Below are 18882 nucleotides of genomic sequence, written 5' to 3'. Positions count from 1 at the left end.
ACGTCTGGACTATTACATAACCAACAATGATTTTATCTGGACTAAATTGTTCATACTATCTTGAACTGCAATTAATGTTGACTACTGATTCATCTTTCCATGCGTGTTAGAATGTTATGGGTGATGTAAATGTGCTCAGTGTCTGTTTAGACTTGTTAGTTTCCATGACAGTGGAGAAACAAATTTGTGTTTGATTCAACCTGTGTTTGACTCTAATTCAACTAGTCCTCAACAAGATGGTCCTCATTAAAAAAACTCCCTTCCATATCATCCTTTTCATTGATGCCGATTAGAGAATGGACCTCTGCTAGTGACTAAGCTCATAAGCTCATATCTGATTTTAGAGTCAATAATAGCTTGATGTGGGGTAAACTCCAGCTAACTTTTGAAATCTTAATGTTGTTGGTGTGGCATGGACATTGGAATGGATGAATTGGATTTTTGGAATCAGTGCTAATATGGGGTGCGGATCTGTTCTTCATGCCGAAACCTGGCATCTTCTTTTTTTATTAAGCTTGGCTCATAATTTTTCGTGCGTGAATCTGATGATGGAAAGTTAGTCTGAAGTTTTAGTAAACTTTATCAAGCATGGTGTGGACGATTTACATCCCTTTAGACCTCTTATAACTGCTCTCAAGTTCTGATTAGTCAATTTCTTCAATTGTGGGATTAACCCCCTTTGATGTGAGATTATTCATTGCTGACCTAGCTAGGACATATGGGAGCAACCTCCCTCCTTGCTGGATGACGTGTGTAATTGGGATTAAAGTAGTTTTGTTTGCTAGCAACTTGACTCTAGTAACACTTGAGCTAGAAAGAACTGTTTGAAGTTTGGTACTCTGGAGGCTGCCTCTCAGATAATGTGAAACTCTCACATTCCATAATCCCATATCCTTAACCTCAGTGAAGGTCGGATCTATTCTGATTCTTGCTAAAGGCTATCTAGTTTGTTTATTTGGAAAGTTCATTTTGTTTATTTTTTTCGACAAGGGAAAGTTCATTTTGTTGATACTTACTACGGTCAGTACGGTATCCTCTTAAATAAATGCTTCCCATATTGACTGCTACATGAACCATTGTGTTCTCAGGCACAAGGTTGACTGGATTTTAGAATCTTCATAATGCTGAACTATCATCAAATAAGGAACCGCATGCTATTATGCTTTACATTCTAGAGCTCTTCATTTTCCAATACACAGGAAATTCTGTGCAATTCGTTCAAGAAACCTTCGGGGACAAAATAGCACCATCTCACTGGTAATATTTTTCCATCTGAGTTTCCACTATTGAATATTATCAATTGAAAACTTAGATCGTTAGGTATGCATATGCATGTTATTGTCTAACTAGCAGATGGGTTGGCTTGGATAATGAGCTTTCATATTTCTCTCTCTCATGGCCGATGACACATTGGCTATACTACAGGACTTTACAGACTGTGTAACAACTTACGACTATATATGCTTTTGTTTCTTCCTCAACTTAGAAACTTGAAAGCAAATATTGTTCCTGCAAACCCTAAATATATGCACACCGCGTCTAAGCTTTAAACTTCTGTAGGATCCCATTTCATTAATATGGATCATCCTTAACTTGTTCTTCCTTAGCGTTCTCCTAGATTCCTCTCCTATATTCTTCCTTGGGATCCTGAGTTTTAGCTTCTTAAATTGTTAAACATGTAAGGCCACAACTATGATAAATGAAGTACAGTGTAGTGAGTTACGCTCTCGAAAATGAATGTATCACCCTTGTGAGTTCTTACATTGTAGGATGCTGTAGTATTTCTACAAGTTCAATTTTTCCAGTATTTCCAATAGATTCCCCACCATCAACTCTAAGTCTGCTCTAATCCAGGGCGTAGTACTTGTTTTGGTAAGATTACTCTTCCATTACCACATGACACAATTCATTCTATCTTTGGCAAGTGCACTCAGTCTATTGAGCTCAGGTAACCTTGCCAAGATCCGGTCTGTCTTTTTGCCTCACTTCTGCACCATTGTATACCTGGAGTGGCAAATTTTAAAGCTTATTCAACTGGCCGGTCAGAAACAGCAGGGTCAAGAATCTGTGCGAAGTTCCGTGTCTCAACTCTCAATAGCTTTCTAACATGATGAGTCAGACCCATTTGTGTGGCTTGGCTGTTATTAGTTATAAAAGCATGATACCAAGTGAGTAGACATCAGACTGTTACAATGCAACAGAATTTTCCGGTTGCTGCATGCGATACTGAGAGTACCCTCTAATCATCTAGTGATGGAGGGACAAGTACGTCTGGCGAAACCTACATGACTAATCTTGCTGACATAGTTATGGTATAGCAAAATGTTTCTAGCTTACTTGGATGAAGAAACAAAAGCCCAGTGCAGTTTTCTGCAGCAATTCAGAACCTTAGCTGCCAAGGAATAACTTGTGTGCTACATCGCAGTCCTCTAAGCTACCATAGGCCATGTACTCGTAGACCACGCAACCATACTCAGGGCAGGCTCCAAGGAGAACCACATTTAGATGCCATATGCAGCTTAATATTTCAACCTGCATTAAAATTTAAGACCCCTTTAAAAATATATTAAGACCCTTCAGATTTATGTACCTTCAATAGCATATCTGATCACTATAATTTTCTCATATATTAGTATTTAGTAGTGCATTGTGTTGAGAGGTTCTCTCGAGGGTCTTATAAACCAATAGATAGAGTATTGACTTAAAATCTCGGTCTGATACATTACCAACTTAAACCAGAAACACTCCATATTCTCTCCCTCAGTCGTATCACAAGAAATTTCTTTTAAAGTTTATTTTGCTGATCATTATTGGGTCAAAGATCAGAATTGCATTATATAGTTTTACTTGGTTGCGGTCTGCCTTGCTAGACATTCAATAAAAGTGTGGCATGCTAAAGGTATAGAGTAGTATCAGTCTGATTATGTCCAAAATCACAAACCTCTGTCTGGAAGTACTGCAACCTTCCTTGAGATGCATCAGGACGGTGTACGATTGCCGCTTGGGTTTAGTCTATTTCACCCACCTATACTGGTCCAGAGCCTCCTCCCCCAATTTTGTGAGCTTGTGAAAAATCATTTGTTGCTGCTTCAAGCTCCTTAATTGTATAATTCATGTACCTTAAATCATACGTCATTGCTTTTTTATACGTTCCTCACTTCCTCCCCTCTGCTCGCTTCAGATCTTCCGTCGTCGCTCTTTGTGCTTCCAATTTGGCAACCCTTTTAGCTGCTTCTGCTTCCTTGGTAGCTTCCCTACATTTGCTCTCTCTTTCTCTGCTAGTGTGCCCTATCCACCAGTTAAGTTCCTTTGCCTGGGATCCATACTAACACATTATGCTTCAGTTTGTGTTTCCAAAGGCAAGATGCAAAGCTATTCCATTAAGATGATCCATGCATGCTGATAGGGTAAGTCCCTCTCTAATGGAGGTGTGAAAACTACGTGATGTTCACATGAGTAAATCAAGCACACCTATTGCTTTGGTGACCCATTAATTGGTGGAGTTGGTTTTGTTGAAACTTGGAGCAACCTTTGTTGAAGGTAAGAAACAAATCTACAACCTTATGGTGGTAGGTGGTTGATTTGTTTGACAAAGAAAGAAGAATGCATTGATGAGCATGCCAATATTGAGCATGAATCAAGGAAGAAGATTGACTTTGCTTCCATGCATGTTACATGCAAATGCATGAATTGCACAAAGATGTTTGCCTATATAAAGGCATGAGAAGTGGTGCAATAAACATAGAAGAACAATAAGTGAGAGATCATCTTGTGTGTGATCAAGAGTGAGAGATAGAGATAAAACTCCAAGTAGAGAGTTTTATGTGTGTAGCAAAATAAAGTGTGTGAGAGTGTATCCCGTCAAGTGTGAGTCTTGAAGTAGTGTTTCTCTCGGTGTAACCTTTCTTCGTATAGTGGAGGTTCTTTATTGTTGCTACCCGTGGACGTAGGCACTTTGCCGAACCACGTTAAATCACGGTGTTCTCTTTCATTTTATTTTCGCTTATGGTTGTGAGTTATTTCGATTTCCATTCTTCAGTTCATTCTTCCGCATTCCCTAACAGTGGTATTAGAGCTCCTGGTTCTGACTGGGAGCTGCTAGAATGGAAGGATCACGGAGTACCATGATCAGACTCAACCACTCCAACTGGATTACCTGGAAGCCGAGAATGGAGGATATTCTCTATTGCAAAGATTTGCATGAGCCGATCGAGGGAGACGATGCCAAGCCAAGTGAGATTTCACCAGCAATTTGGACGAAGATGAACCGCAAAGCCATCGGTCATATTCGTGAATGGGTGGACGATAGTGTGTTTCACCATGTTGCCAATGAAACCAACGCGCATGAGCTTTGGTTGAAGGTGGAGTCCTTATTTGAGAAAAAGACTACTGCCAAGAAAGCTTTTCTCATTAAAGAGCTCGTCAACATGAAGTATCGAGGAGGCGTTCGAGTGACCGAGCACCTCAACAACTTTCAGAGTGTACTCAATCAATTAGCCACGATGAGCATGAAGATTGATGATGAGTTACAAGCGTTGCTGCTGCTCGGGTCGTTACCAGATAGCTGGGAGACATTTGTTGTCACTGTAAGTAACTCTGCTCCAAATGGTGTATTATCTATGGAAAATATTAAAGACAATATGTTGAACGAAGAAACAAGAAGGAGTTCTTCATCAAGTTCAGAAAATGGTCAATTCTTCGTTGCGGAGAGGAGATGAAGGAGCAAGAGCAAAGGACCCAGAGGTCACGAAAGGAGTATGAGCAAATCCAGAACAAGGTTCAACAGAAAGTGTCATCATTGTGGTCTTCCAGGCCACATGAATAAAAATTGTAACAAATTGAAGTGGGAATTCAAAGAAGCTAGAGAAGACGCTACTCATCAACAAAAGGAGGACACAAACAATGTTGCTGCTGCGGTGTCTCATGATGAGTGTGAATTCCTGTCACTTGGAGGTGAATGTCTACTAGTTGATAATCCTGGAGTTCAATGGATCGTTGATTCGGGAGCCTCGTTTTATGCCACCTCTCACGTAGAGTTCTTCACTACATACAAAGCAGGTGACTTTGGTAAAGTGAAGATGGGCAATGACAGCTACTCCAATATTGCTGGGATTGGAGATATTTGCTTGCAGACAGATGTGGGCTGTCAATTATTGTTGAAAGATGTGAGACATGTTCCTGGTCTACGTCTCAATCTTATGTCAACTGGTGTACTTGATCGACAAGGCTTTCATCATCATGGTGGTGATGGAAAATGGAAGCTTACCAAGGGATCTCTTGTAGTTGCCAAAGGAAAAATGTGTTGCACACTCTACAAGACCTATGGAAAGATATGCAAGAGTGAGTTGAATGCAGTTGAGGAATCTTCTCCAAGTTTATGGCATAGACGTCTTGGTCACATGAGTGAGAAAGGACTGCAGTTGTTGGCAAAGAAGTCACTAATTTCTGTTACCAAAGGTAACTCACTACACTCTTGTGATTATTGTTTATATGGCAAGCATAAGAAAATTAGTTTTTCAAAGACTTTCACTAGGAAAGAATATTCTAGATCTTGTACATTCAGATGTGTGTGGCCCGATAGAAGAAGAATCATTAGGTATGCATAAGTATTTTGTTACTTATATCGATGATGTTTCACGAAAGGTTTGAGTGTATTTGTTGAAATCTAAAGACCAGGTGTTCCAGACATTTACAATTTTCCACACTATGGTGGAAAGAGAGACTGGAAGAAAATTGAAGTGTCTTCGTAGTGATAATGGCGGAGAGTACATAGTGCACGAATTTAGAGATTATTGTGCAAAGCATGGCATCAGACATGAGAAGACAGTTCCTGGCACCCCTCAACATAATGGCGTAGCAGAGCGGATGAATCGTACCATTATGGAGAAAGTCAGATGCATGTTGAAGATGACAAAATTATCAAAAGAATTTTGGGGAGAAGCTGTGAAGACTGCGTGCTACCTAATCAACAGAGCACCGTGTGTACCTTTGAAATTTAAGACTCCAAATGAAGTCTGGACCGGGAAAGATGCATCCTACTCACATTTAAGAGTATTTGGATGTAAAACATTCGCACTTGTATCCAAGGAGCATAGGAAAAAGCTGGATGACAAGGCGACACCATGCATATTTTTCGGCTATGGTGAAGAAGAGTTTGGCTACCGGTTGTGGAATCCAAAGACGAAGAAATTCATAAGAAGCAGAGATGTGGTGTTCCATGAAGACCAATCTATTGCAGATTTCGACAAAGAGGTACTACCAAATGCAACAAGTGATAGTCGCATTTATGATTCACCATTGCAGCATGAATACAACGTTGGGCTGCAAGGTGATAGAGTTGAAAATGTACCTGACACGGGAGATGCTGAAGTCGAAGATGAAGGGGAGTTTGATCAGGGGGAGCAGCATGTGAATAATCAAGTAGTTGTTCGTAGAAGCACCAGGAGGCAAATTCCATCCACCAAGTATCCATCATCTCAATATATTTTGGTGACTAATGATGGAGATGATCCTTATGCAAATTACATCCTTTTGACCAGTGACGGAGAGCCTGAAAGTTATAGGGAAGCAAAGATTCATCAAGACCACGACAAATGGAGGCTAGCCATGGAGTCTGAGATGGAGTCTTTACTAAAGAACAGAACCTATGAGTTGATGAAGCTTCCTAAAGGCCGAAAAGCACTCAAGAACAAGTGGGTGTTCAAGTTAAAGCGAGATGAGAATGAGAAACTGACAAAATTCAAGGCTCGCTTAGTTGTCAAAGGATTTAGCCAGAAAGAAAGAATTGATTTTGATGAGATTTTCTCACCTGTTGTCAAGATGACTTCGATTAGAGTCATTTTGGGCATGGCTGCGAGCATGGATCTAGAGGTAGAGCAGATGGACGTGAAGACTGCATTTATTCATGGTGATTTAGATGAAGAAATATATATGGAGCAACCAGAAGGCTTCGAAGTCAATGGAAAGGAGCATATGGTTTGCAAATTGAAGAAAAGCCTGTACGGATTGAAGCAAGCACCAAGACAATGGTATAAGAAGTTTGACTCTTTCATGGTGAGTCATGGGTGCAAAAGAACGTCAGCAGATCCGTGTGTTTATATTCAACAACCCACTGGAGGTAATTTTATCATCTTACTACTTTATGTAGATGATATGTTAATTGTTGGCAAAGATATTGCTATGATTCAGCAGTTAAAGGCAGATTTATCAAAGTCCTTTGATATGAAGGATTTGGGACCAGCCAAGCAGATTTTGGGCATGGAGATTGCCCGTGATCGTGGAAACAAGAAATTGTGGTTATCACAAGAAAAGTACATTGAGAAGGTACTAGAGCGTTTCCACCTGGAGAAAGCAAAACCAGTTGCTACTCCACTTGCTAGTCACATGAAGCTCAGCTCAAAGCAGAGTCCTACGAGTCAGAAGGAGGAGGAAGAAATGGCAACAATGCCATATGCCTCAGCAGTAGGGAGCTTGATGTACGCGATGGTTTGTATTAGACCAGACATGACACATGCAGTTGGTGTTGTTAGCAGATTCTTATCTAATCCAGGCAAGGAGCACTAGAATGCTGTCAAGTGGATTCTGAGATACTTGTGAGGAACCTCAAAGATGAGTCTATGCTTTAGAAGTGGCAAGTCTGAACTAGTTGGCTACACAGATGCAGATATGGCCGGGGATATTGACACGAGAAAGTCCACATCCGGATACCTGATCACGTTTTCAGGGGGAGCTGTCTCGTGGCAATCAAAGCTACAAAAATGTGTTGCTTTGTCAACTACAGAAGCAGAGTATATTGAAGCTACGGAAGCGTGCAAAGATATTTTGTAGTTAAAGAGATTCCTACAGGAATTGGGTCATACACAACAAGAGTTTGTCTTGCATTGTGACAGTCAAAGCGCGATTCACTTGTGTAAGAATTCGAGTTTTCACTCGAGATCAAAACACATTGATGTGAGGTATCACTGGATACGTGATGTGCTGGAAGCTAAGGAAATGCTGTTGAAGAAAATTCATACAGATAAGAACAGTTCAGATATGATGACGAAGTCTCTACCGAAGGAGAAGTTCGAGTTCTGCAGAGGCGCGTCTGGAATGACGCATCCCTCCATCTAAGTTGGGAGGGGGAGATTGATAGGGTAAGTCATTCTCTAATGGAGGTGTGAAAACTACGTGATGTTCACATGAGTAAATCAAGCACACATATTGCTTTGGTGACCCATTAATTGGTGGAGTTGGTTTTGTTGAAACTTGGAGCAACCTTTGTTGAAGGTAAGAAACAAATCTACAACCTTATTGTGGTAGGTGGTTGATTTGTTTGACAAAGAAAGAAGAATGCATTGATGAGCATGCCAACATTGAGGACAAGCACCCCTCTTGCGCTCTTACTGATCTGAAATATTTGGTAACTCAGTCTCACACTGAAACAAAACAGTAGGAAGGACAAGCACACCTGCACATCGCTTGACATGGAAAAATAGAGGTTGTCCTGTTAATAGCTATTAGCATACAACACAAGTGAAGTACGGCATTGATTGACCACAAATGGTTGTTTAGGCAGACGTGATCAGAGAATTGACCATAAGCCAGTAAATCAGACTTGACCTTTGTCAAAATGTTGATGAATATTAGCATGTGGCATGTCACATTCTCAAAAATGTATGCAGTTGAACCAAGTAATAACAACATAGTATATCAATAGAATTACCAACCTGCTGAAAAGCATGAAAATAACAACAGAGACATACACCAGTAATTCCTTACTTTAACAGGCGGAAAAGTCACAGAAACAGAAAACTTCAGCATCAAGTAGTTCCAATCTTCAACGCAGGTTACAGTTTTGACTTTACAAATCAGAAGTGATGACTTTAAACCAAGCCAAATGAACTGGAATTCTGTAGTGTACAGAACAACTACCAACATGTGCCATGTAACATTGATCATATAATCAGATCAGACAAATAAGGCAATAGGCTCACAATCACTCTTGGTTTGATATGTTTGGTTCATCGCCAATCAATGGTGAAACTAAAGTTTCAACATACGTTGTTCCCAGCCAACCCTCCTCCCAATCAGCCTCGAAGACTCTTCTGAATGTCTTGTTCCTTTCATTATACAATGCCAAGGCGCGGCCATTAATATTCAGCAGAACTTCATTGTTCTAAAAAATGAACAAAGGCACCATGCTCCATTCATTCTCTTGAGGCAAAACCTCAGAAATGATTTCAGCCCAAGATTCCTTCACCCCATACTCCTTCATCACCCACACAGTGTAATCATTCCCAAGACTCAGCGCAAAGTACACAGTCAGACAGTTACTAACAGCTCCAATTCCCACATCGACATATTTCCTCCCTACAAAGTTCGAAGGACATGGGACTGCAATCTCCCGAAACTTCTCCTCTGCCAAATCAAAACACATTACTTTGGAAACAATCAACCCATCCCTCCGTTGATCATTCAACCAATGCAAAGCTCCATTCACAATACAACCCTGGCCATACAAATTAACAAACTCCAAACTCTCAAGGGTCCTCCAAGAACCAGCTTTCAGTGAAAAGACCTCAATCATGGTTTCCTCAAAACCCACCCCGTACTCACCATGATCACTACCAGCAAGAGACCTATAACTCCCCAAAACTACCTTGCAATCATCGGTGGAGGAATCATAACCAAGTCCATAAAACAGTGACACCCTTTTTTTGGCTATTCTAGATTTTGTCCAACTGAAACAAGTGGGTTCTGGTAATACTTGAACCACTCTGGTGTCAATAAGGACTTTGGAATCACCCTCAACCAAAAAATATGTAAAACCATGATACCAAGCAGAAATTAAACCAGCTCTCAACGCAGTTGCCTCAGAAGTAAGAACATCAGCTGCTCCAAGGTGTTTAGTAGAAGCAATGATTGCATTGCCATCAGAGTTCTGGAAAATAAAACCAGCAAAGCCACAATGATTCATAACCGAACCATCGAAATTCAATTTTAGGACTCCAGGAGGAGGAAGAGACCACACAAGAACAGAAGAACGTTGTTGGCAAGAAGGATTAAGTGGTTGGTTATGTTTCAAAAAGTTGTGGAACATAGTAGCTGAAGTAAAAAGTACTTGTCTTGGATGAGAAGATGAAGAGCGAAAGATGGAGTTATTACGAGCTTTCCAAATATGATAAGCGGTATTTAAGGCAAGGGCCAAAAGCGAAGAGGCAAAAGAAGATTGAGACTCTAAATAATGCAAAAATTCTAAGAGAGAGGAAAAGGAATTCCGAATCAAGTTAGGGATGGCAGAGTTCCAAACTTGGAGAGCAAACGGGCAAGTAAGGAAAAGATGGTTAATTGTTTCTAAAGAGTTTGAAGAAATATGGAATCAAATGAAGTGAAATGACCAAGACCTTGAGAGATTGTTTTTTCAATCTATTTCTTGAACAAATTTCAATGGCTAAAACCAGCCTTTTATAAAACAAGAAAGCTGTCTACTCTAACCATACTAACACCATGCTAACCACTAACTATTGTACACATCAGAGAAAAGAGATGTAATCATTTTGATCACAACCAAGCTGCACACTGTACACAACAGAGAAAAGAGATGTAATCATTTTGATCACAACCAAGCTGCACGTTCTCCTCCAATACTCCCCCTCAAGCTAGATCGAGGGAGTCTCTTAATCCAAGCTTGGCAAGCAAACGATTAAATTGGGTTGTAGACAGAATTTTTGTGAAAATATATGCCAATTGATCACAAGATTGAATGTACGCAGTTTGAAACACCTTGGACTGCACTTTATGTCGAATACAATGACAATCCACATCTATGTGTTTGGTACGTTCATGGAACACTAGATTTACGGCAATGTGCATAGCTGATTGGTTATCACAATGCAATGTAATAACAGAAGAGCAAAAATCCTCAAATCTTGAAGTATGATTTTCAACCAAATCAGCTCACATGCTGCATATGCCATGGCCCTATATTCAGCTTCATCAGTTGATCTCGCAACCACAGACTGCTTTTTACTCTTCCAAGTCACTAAGTTCCCACCAACAAAAGTGCAATAACCAGTTGTAGACTTGCGATCCAATGCATATCCAGCCCAATCAGAATCTGAATAACCCTCAAGAGTGAAATGACCATTCGTTTGCATATAAATGCCATTAGTGACAGTTCCTTTCAAATATCTTAAAATTCGTTTAACAAGCTGCAAGTAAGTGGATGTGGGAGCATGCATGAACTAGTTGACCAAACTAACAGCATAAGAAATATCATAACAAGTAATGGTAAGATAAATAAGCTTCCCAGCAAGTCTTTGATACACAGAACTGTTAATTAAAGCTTCTCCTAGATCATCAAGTTTCAAGTTTCTAGGAAGTGGGACTGAGCAATGCTACTGTCCTGCATATTAGCTTATTCTAAAAGATCCACAACATACTTTCTTTGGTTTAGAAACAGTCCAGAAGATTAATGATCCATCTTTATTCCAAGAAAGTACCTTAGAGAACCAATATCTTTAATGGCAAATGTGGAATGCAGAGTTGATTTAAGAGACACAATCTCATCTTGACTGTCTCCAGTAATGATTAAATCATCAACATACACCAAAACAATCAACCTACGAGCACTTCCATTTCTTATGAACATAGATGAGTCAGCATTGCTTCTGTTAAAACCAAACTTGAGAAGAACAGAACTAAGCTTGGAATACCAAGCTCTTGGGGATTGTTTCAAGCCATAAATAGCTTTATGCAATTTGCAGACAATACCAGGTTCATTCTCTTTATCATGTCCTGGAGGTAACCTCATGTAAACATTCTCCTCCAAATCTCCATGTAAGAAAGTATTTTTGACATCCATTTGATGAAGAGACCAACCACTATTGATAGCTATAGAAAGTAAGACTCTCAAAGTATTCATTTTTGTCACAGGTGCAAAAGTCTCCTTGTAATCCACTCCAAATGTTTGAGTGAATACACGCGCCACCAATCTGGCCTTGTAGCGTTCAATAGTGCCATCTGAGAGAAACTTGATCTTGTATATCCATCGAGCTCCAACAACTTTGTGACCTTTTGGAAGTTGAACAAGACTTCAAGTTTGATTATTATTTAAAGCTTTCAACTCTTCTTGCATAGCATCTCTCCATACTTGTGACTGATTTGCTTCTTCAAAGGATTTAGGCTCTCTAAAAACACAAAATTGATTTAGAAACACAAAGTGAGGGTGAGTTACCTTGTTAAGAGTTGCAATATTCCCAAGTGGATGCTTTGGAGTATACATTTCAAAATCCTCAAGTCTAACATTAGGTTTCCTAGTCCGACTAGGATACCTTCTTTGAGATTGCTCTTGATCTCTTACATAATTACTTTCACCAGCATCTTTGTCTGCATTATGATCAGTATTTTCAACATCATGCTGGCTAAGAGAGAGATTAGATTGAGTTCTGTGATCGAAAGAAGAACTTGATGAGGTCTGACCACTTTGTTCATCATAAACCTCTCCATTTTGCTCATCTGCAATATGATCAGCACTGTGCTGCTCTTCACTAATAATAGAACTTGGTGTAGCAATATCAAACAAAAGCTCCCCCTTAAGATCATTATCCTTGGACTGATAAAAGGAGTGAAACTCATCAAACCTTACAACTCGAGAAACAATCAACTTTCTGGATGAAGGATCATAACACTTATACCCCTTTTGGGATGATGAGTAATCAAGAAAAACACATTTAGATGTTCTCGGGTCTAGTTTGTCACGATTATGGATAGTATATGAACATAACAAACACAACCAAAAATTATCAAATGATCAATGTTGAGTTTTCTTCTTTTAAGAACCTTAAATGGTGACTTGAACTCCAAGACCCTACTAGGTAATTTGTTGATGATATAAGCAGCCGTTTGGATTGCTTGAGACCAAAAACGTTTTGAAACATTTGCCTGCAACATGAGAGCTCTTGTCTTCTCCAACAAACCTCTGTTTTTCCTTTCGGAAACACCATTTTGTTGCGGTGTTCACACACAACTTGTTTGAAGCAAAATTCCTTGATCACTTAAGTAATTTTGCATAACTTTGGATGTATATTCAGTGCCATTATCTGATCTTAAAATGCAAATGGAAGAAGAAAAATGATTTTTGACAAGGTTGTGAAAATCTTGGAAACATTTTGTACTTCATCCTTATGCTTTATTAGATAAACAATGGTTGTTCTTGTGAAATCCTCAATGAAAGTTACATAGAATCTATAACCATCAAAGGAATCAACTCTTGCAGGACCCCAAACATCCGAGTGTATTAATTCAAAAGGCTGAGATGCCTTGGACATAGAATTGAAAAATGGCAATCTTGGGGACTTAGACTTGTGACATGTTTCACATTCATAAGATTACTTACTAAAACTCGGAAAAAGAAAAGACATAACATGACTTGTATGATGAGCTAGACGTAAATGCCATAGATGTTGAGAAGATTAATCTACAACAGAAAGACTCGAAGAAGACGAAATGTAGTAAAGGCCATTAAGATAGAATCTTTCACCAATCTTCTTCCCTGATACTCGATCCTGAAAGACAATATTAGTTGTTGAGAAGATTGCAAGGAAATCTAATGAGTGAGTAATTCTTCCAACAGAGAAGAGTTTAAATGGAAAAGATGGAACAAACATAATATTAGAATGAATGTGACTCGAGAATAACTTAAGCTTCCATTTCCCCAAAATTGGAACCTTTTTACCATTTGCAACAGAGACATGAGAAAGTGTTTCAAAAACATGAAAGTCACTCAAGTTGGTAGCATTATTAATCATGTGATCAGAGACACCTGAATATACAATCCAAAAGTCATTATCTTTGCACACATCCAAAGCAGTTGAGATAGCACAAATGATACCTAGAATTTCTTCTTGTTGAACCAGATCACCCTCAACAAGGTAGCCTGCAAACTTCCCTAACATTGTAGTGGTGTCTCCACCTTGTACATTCCTCTGCCTCTGTTGAACAAATGTTGCAAACTCATTAATGAGAGTAATTGGGTTTGTAGTATAGTTAGGCATCCCTTCTGCAGCTGAGAGGCAAGCTTGATTTGCCTTTAGAGTGAAGACATGCTTAGACTGTCTCCTTGCATCATGAAGCTTATTTTTTTAGCTCAGGGTGAAGAATCCAACGAGTCTCTTTAAGGTGACCAATACATTCTCTCCCAATCTTCTAACAATGAGTGCACTTGAGATCATGCCTTCTTCCTTTATAAAGTCCACTAGAGCTAGCAAAAGCTCTTGTTTCAGTAGCCTTATCTATCTCATGACTAATAGCTAAATCCACATTCATTACTTTCTTTCTAGTCTCCTATCTTTGAATTGTGTTGCAAACATTTGTAAAAGTAGGCAGCTCTAATGACATTAGAACATGGCTTCTCAGATCTTCATATTTTGAGCCAATACTAGATAGTAACTCAAAAATGTTGTCTTCCTCAATCCTCTTTAGAAGAGTAGCATGATCAGTAGTAAAAGGTCTATAGATTCTAACTCATTCCATTTCATAGAAAGATTTCCAAGATACTAAATGAAAGTAAGATTACCTTGTTGAGTCTCTACAAGCTCCTTCTTGATTTGGAAAACTCTAGCAAAGTTGTTCAGATCACCATACAAACCCTTGATTGCATTCCACATGCTCAGTGCCGAGTCCGAGTATTGAAAGATCTGCACCATCTTTGGTTCCATGGAGTTAATCATCCAAGCTCGGATGAGTTGATCTTGAGGTAACCAAGCATCATAATCTGGAGATGATGTTGCAAGCTTCTTGATCTTACCATTGATGAAACCAATCATCTTTCTTCCTCTTATAGCAAGAGTCATGGCATTAGACCAGGAGATATAATTGAACTCATTCAACAAGGTAGATGTAAGACGCAAGTTTGTATTTGTAGATTCAGATTTAGAACCGGAAGAGGATGAATCTGAAGCAGGACCAGAAGAATTTCATTTAGTCATCTTTAAATGATATGAGAAATAAAATGAATCTTAAGAAGCAGAAGGGCGGGTCCTATGAGGATCAATGCTCTGATACCATGAAGAAAAATGGAATCAAATGAACTGAAATGAACAAGAGCTTGAGAGATTGTTTTTTCAATCTATTTCTTGAACAAATTTCAATGGCTAAAACCAGCCTTTTATAAAACAAGAAAATTGTCTACTCTAACCATATTAACACCATGCTAACCACGGTACAAGGCTAACCACTAACTACTATACACAACAGAGAAAAGAGATGTAATCATGTTGATCACAACCAAGTTGCACACTGTACACAATAGGAAAAGAGATGTAATCATTTTGATCATAACCAAGCTGCACGTTCTTTGTGATCATTGTGATCACAACCAAGTTTCACGTTCTACTCTGTGATCATTGTGATCACAACCAAGCTGCATGTTCTTCTCCAAAGAGTTGGAACAAGGAGGACAAGAACGGTCAATGGAGTCACGAGTGGAAAGACGAAGACAAAAAAGTTGCCAACTAAAAACTATAACCTTTGGAGAAAGACAAAGTTTCCAGACTTTAGACAAAATATTAGATTGAGAATGAGGAATCTAAACTAATAGTGAATTGAAATGACCATGCCCAGTAACACCCCAGAACATATAGTCAGATTAAGGGAAAAAAGTAAGAGAATGGCTAAGATAGATAAACGACATCAGGTGGGAGAACTAAACTAAGTTTGCATGTATTCCAATTGTTATGCTGAATGTAATCTACAACTGTCTCAATGGCACAAAGGTTAGTACAAGAAGAATTAGGAATAAGATTCAAAAGAGGGAAAGGAAAAACCCAATTAAAAAGCCAAAAAATAATATCATGCCCATTACCAATAGTCCATCGAATGCCATCTTGAAGTAAATCATGAGACTTAAGAATCCCTTCCAGGCAAAAGAAGAATGAGAGGAGGACTTAACATTCCAGAAATTATGACAACCCAGTGCGGTGTTTAGATTTATGAAAAAGGGAGAACATTTCACGAGCAATCAAAATATTGTCAAAAATAGACCTACCAGGAGCGAAAGCACCTTGATTCTTTGAAATACAACGTTGCAATAAAGGTCTAAGGCGTGAAACTGAAATGATTGACTATAATATGATCATTAGTCTTGGGGTTTAAAACAATATGAGTAGAGTTAATGTCAGCAAGAGAACGATTATGAATAAAAAAAATCATGAATAAGAGGACTTACTAACGATTTTAACTGAGACTAGTAGGTATGATAAAAAAGAGTTGGAACTTCATCCGGTCCTGGTGCTTTAAGAGGACCAATTGATTTTATTGCATAAAAAATCTCATGTTCAGTAATTGGTGTCAGTAGAGAAATATTGTCAACATCATTTATAGGATTAGGCAGAGCAGAAAGAAAATGATTCAGTAAGAGTAGAAGGAGAATTAGAAGAGCTATAACGTTTTTAAAGGAATTAGTAATAAGATTACGAATAAGAATAGGATCAGATATAATATTGCCGTTATCATCTAAAAGAGTTGTGATTTATTTATTTTTTCCTACGAATCAAAGCCTTGGCTTGAAAAAAAAAGTATTTTTATCTCCAAGTTCCAGCTAATTTACATGAGCATGTTGTTTCCAGAAAATTTATTTAGAAACAGAATGATTAGTAATTTGATTTCTTAGATTAGTTTCTTCTACCATCAATTGATCAGTAGGGTAAGAATAAAGCCGATTCTGTAACTAAATAAGGTTATGTAAAAGCTTATTTTTAATAGTAAAAAGGTTGCCAAAATGATCTCGTTTCCAATTAGAAGCCAAAAAAGAAAAAGCATTAGTGAAAGACATAAAATTATGTAATGGGGAACAATGATACGGATTTGTAATAGCTCGGAAAACTAATTGAGTGAAGGAAGGATACTTTAACCACATTGTTTCAACACGAAATAACTTCTTAGAAGAAATTGAGTTAGGATTAGAATGAGCCAAACAATGAGACTATGATCAGAGTACACAATAGGAAGATCATGTAAAAGCATGTCATGATAAAGATTCAGCAAAGCATGAGAAACTACCACTCTATCTAAACGTTCATAAATCTGATCTAAACCCTGCTGCATATTGCACCAAGTAAAAGGATTTCCAGAAGCAGGAATGGAAATCAAAGAATGTTGATTCAAAAAGTGTTGAAAGTTGGAAATATATATATGGTACTAACTCTAAGACCTCCCATCTTCTCATTAAGATTCATAATGCAATTAAAATCTCCCATAATCATACAAGTTTCTAAGTAATGGTTAAACAAGGACAAATCAGCCCAAAGAGCAGCCTGAAGCTCCTTATGAGGAAACATATATAAAAAGAAAGCATGCCAAGTTTGTTGAGTAGAAAAATTAATAACTAAGCATTGTCTGAAACGAGAATAAGTAGAAACTACAACTATATTAAACATATTGGGGTTCCACAAAAGTACAATACCACCAGATTGACTCTTAGAAGGTACTACAACAAAGTCGGAAAAAAGAAAAGAAGAAACTACACTAGAAGCAGCGCGCCTACTCATCCAACTTAGTATCTAATAAACACAAAAGATCTAGTTGAAGCAGGTTCACAAAAAATAAGGCTTGAGTAAAAAAAATCATCCTTCCCACATCCCCTACAGTTCCAAGAAGCCCACTTCATGTATCATGTTTTGGATTTTTACTTGTGTTAGTAGAAGAACCATTTAAAATACCCTCTCATCGCACGTTCGCTTACGAGGGCTTCTAAAATGGGACATAGCCTGAGCCAAATCCTCATGAGAAAGAAGATCTGGCTCAGAAAGAGTAGGATGCAACTTTTCTTCAAGGTGAGGCTCTGATCCTTCATAGGAGATAAATGTTGACCACGACCTAGTTGAGGACTTAAGTTTAAAGACTACTTTGTCTTCAAAAAAAAAAAGTTTAAAGACTACTTTTTTTTTTTGCTAGCTGAAGATAACATTGATGTTATTACTAGTTGAAGATAACATTGCTACAACAGTTAAAAGATAAGTTGCCACAACAGTTTAACATAAACTCAATAAATGAAAGGTTGTCTGAGTTACAAACATAAGTTGAGCAAACTAACAACTAACAAAAGAATTGAAGATGTATGTTATAGCCGGATCTGAGATGCTCCATTCTCCATCAGCTTCTCAATGAATAAATCGGTTAAAACTGATTTTTTTTTTCCACAACACTTAAAGAGTGTCTTAAGCATGTTACATATTATTTTGGTAGTAAGAGCCAACTTCATTTCCTTCACATCACCCCATTCGAATCTCAGCTTCTTAACATCATTTAAGATATCCAATGAAGTATAAATGAAAGGAGTGGAACATGATCTCCTTGTGGGTTAATAGTCATATCATCAAATATGTGAAATATTAAATCATCCCCCTACAATTATATCTCCATCAAGATCACGGTGGAGAATTAAATTCATGGGTTTTCCACATTCTTTACACGGTGTAAGAGGATCCGTAGTGATATAACTAGGAACAAACCTAGCTAGAAAATAGCATTCCCGACACAAATACAATGGAACACAAGAATAAGAGAATGATTTCCCATTCAACAAATCATAAACTTTATTACACCTCATCTGTTGGCTTAAGTTAAAAAAACTCTAAGTTTTTAAACCCTGGTTGAAGATGATTAGTTCCTATACTAACTAAACTCTCACAAATTTTGGGCATAGCACCAATTCCTAACTTCCCTAAAGAAGTTATGGAAACGCCTAAAAAACCAAATAAAATGTCCACAAATTCGGCATTTGCTTCAAGAAAAACAACTACGATTTTTAACGTCACAAAAAAAACTCAGGTCCATCTCTGATGACAATTTAGAAGAGGAACTCTTGATATCAAACTTGTGAATATGATAAAATGAATATTA

General features: G+C 38.2%; 1 pseudogene; it reads right to left on the bottom strand.

Annotated features, from left to right (window-relative positions):
- Positions 1 to 8977: 8977 nt before the first annotated feature.
- LOC126792154 (F-box protein CPR1-like) lies at positions 8978 to 9958 on the bottom strand (annotated as a pseudogene).
- Positions 9959 to 18882: the final 8924 nt, after the last annotated feature.

The sequence above is a fragment of the Argentina anserina genome, chromosome 4 (assembly GCF_933775445.1).
Source record: "Argentina anserina chromosome 4, drPotAnse1.1, whole genome shotgun sequence".
Taxonomy (NCBI): Eukaryota; Viridiplantae; Streptophyta; class Magnoliopsida; order Rosales; family Rosaceae; genus Argentina; species Argentina anserina.
The sequence above is the reverse complement of the archived record's forward strand: the minus strand, read 5'-3'. Positions and strand labels throughout refer to the sequence as shown.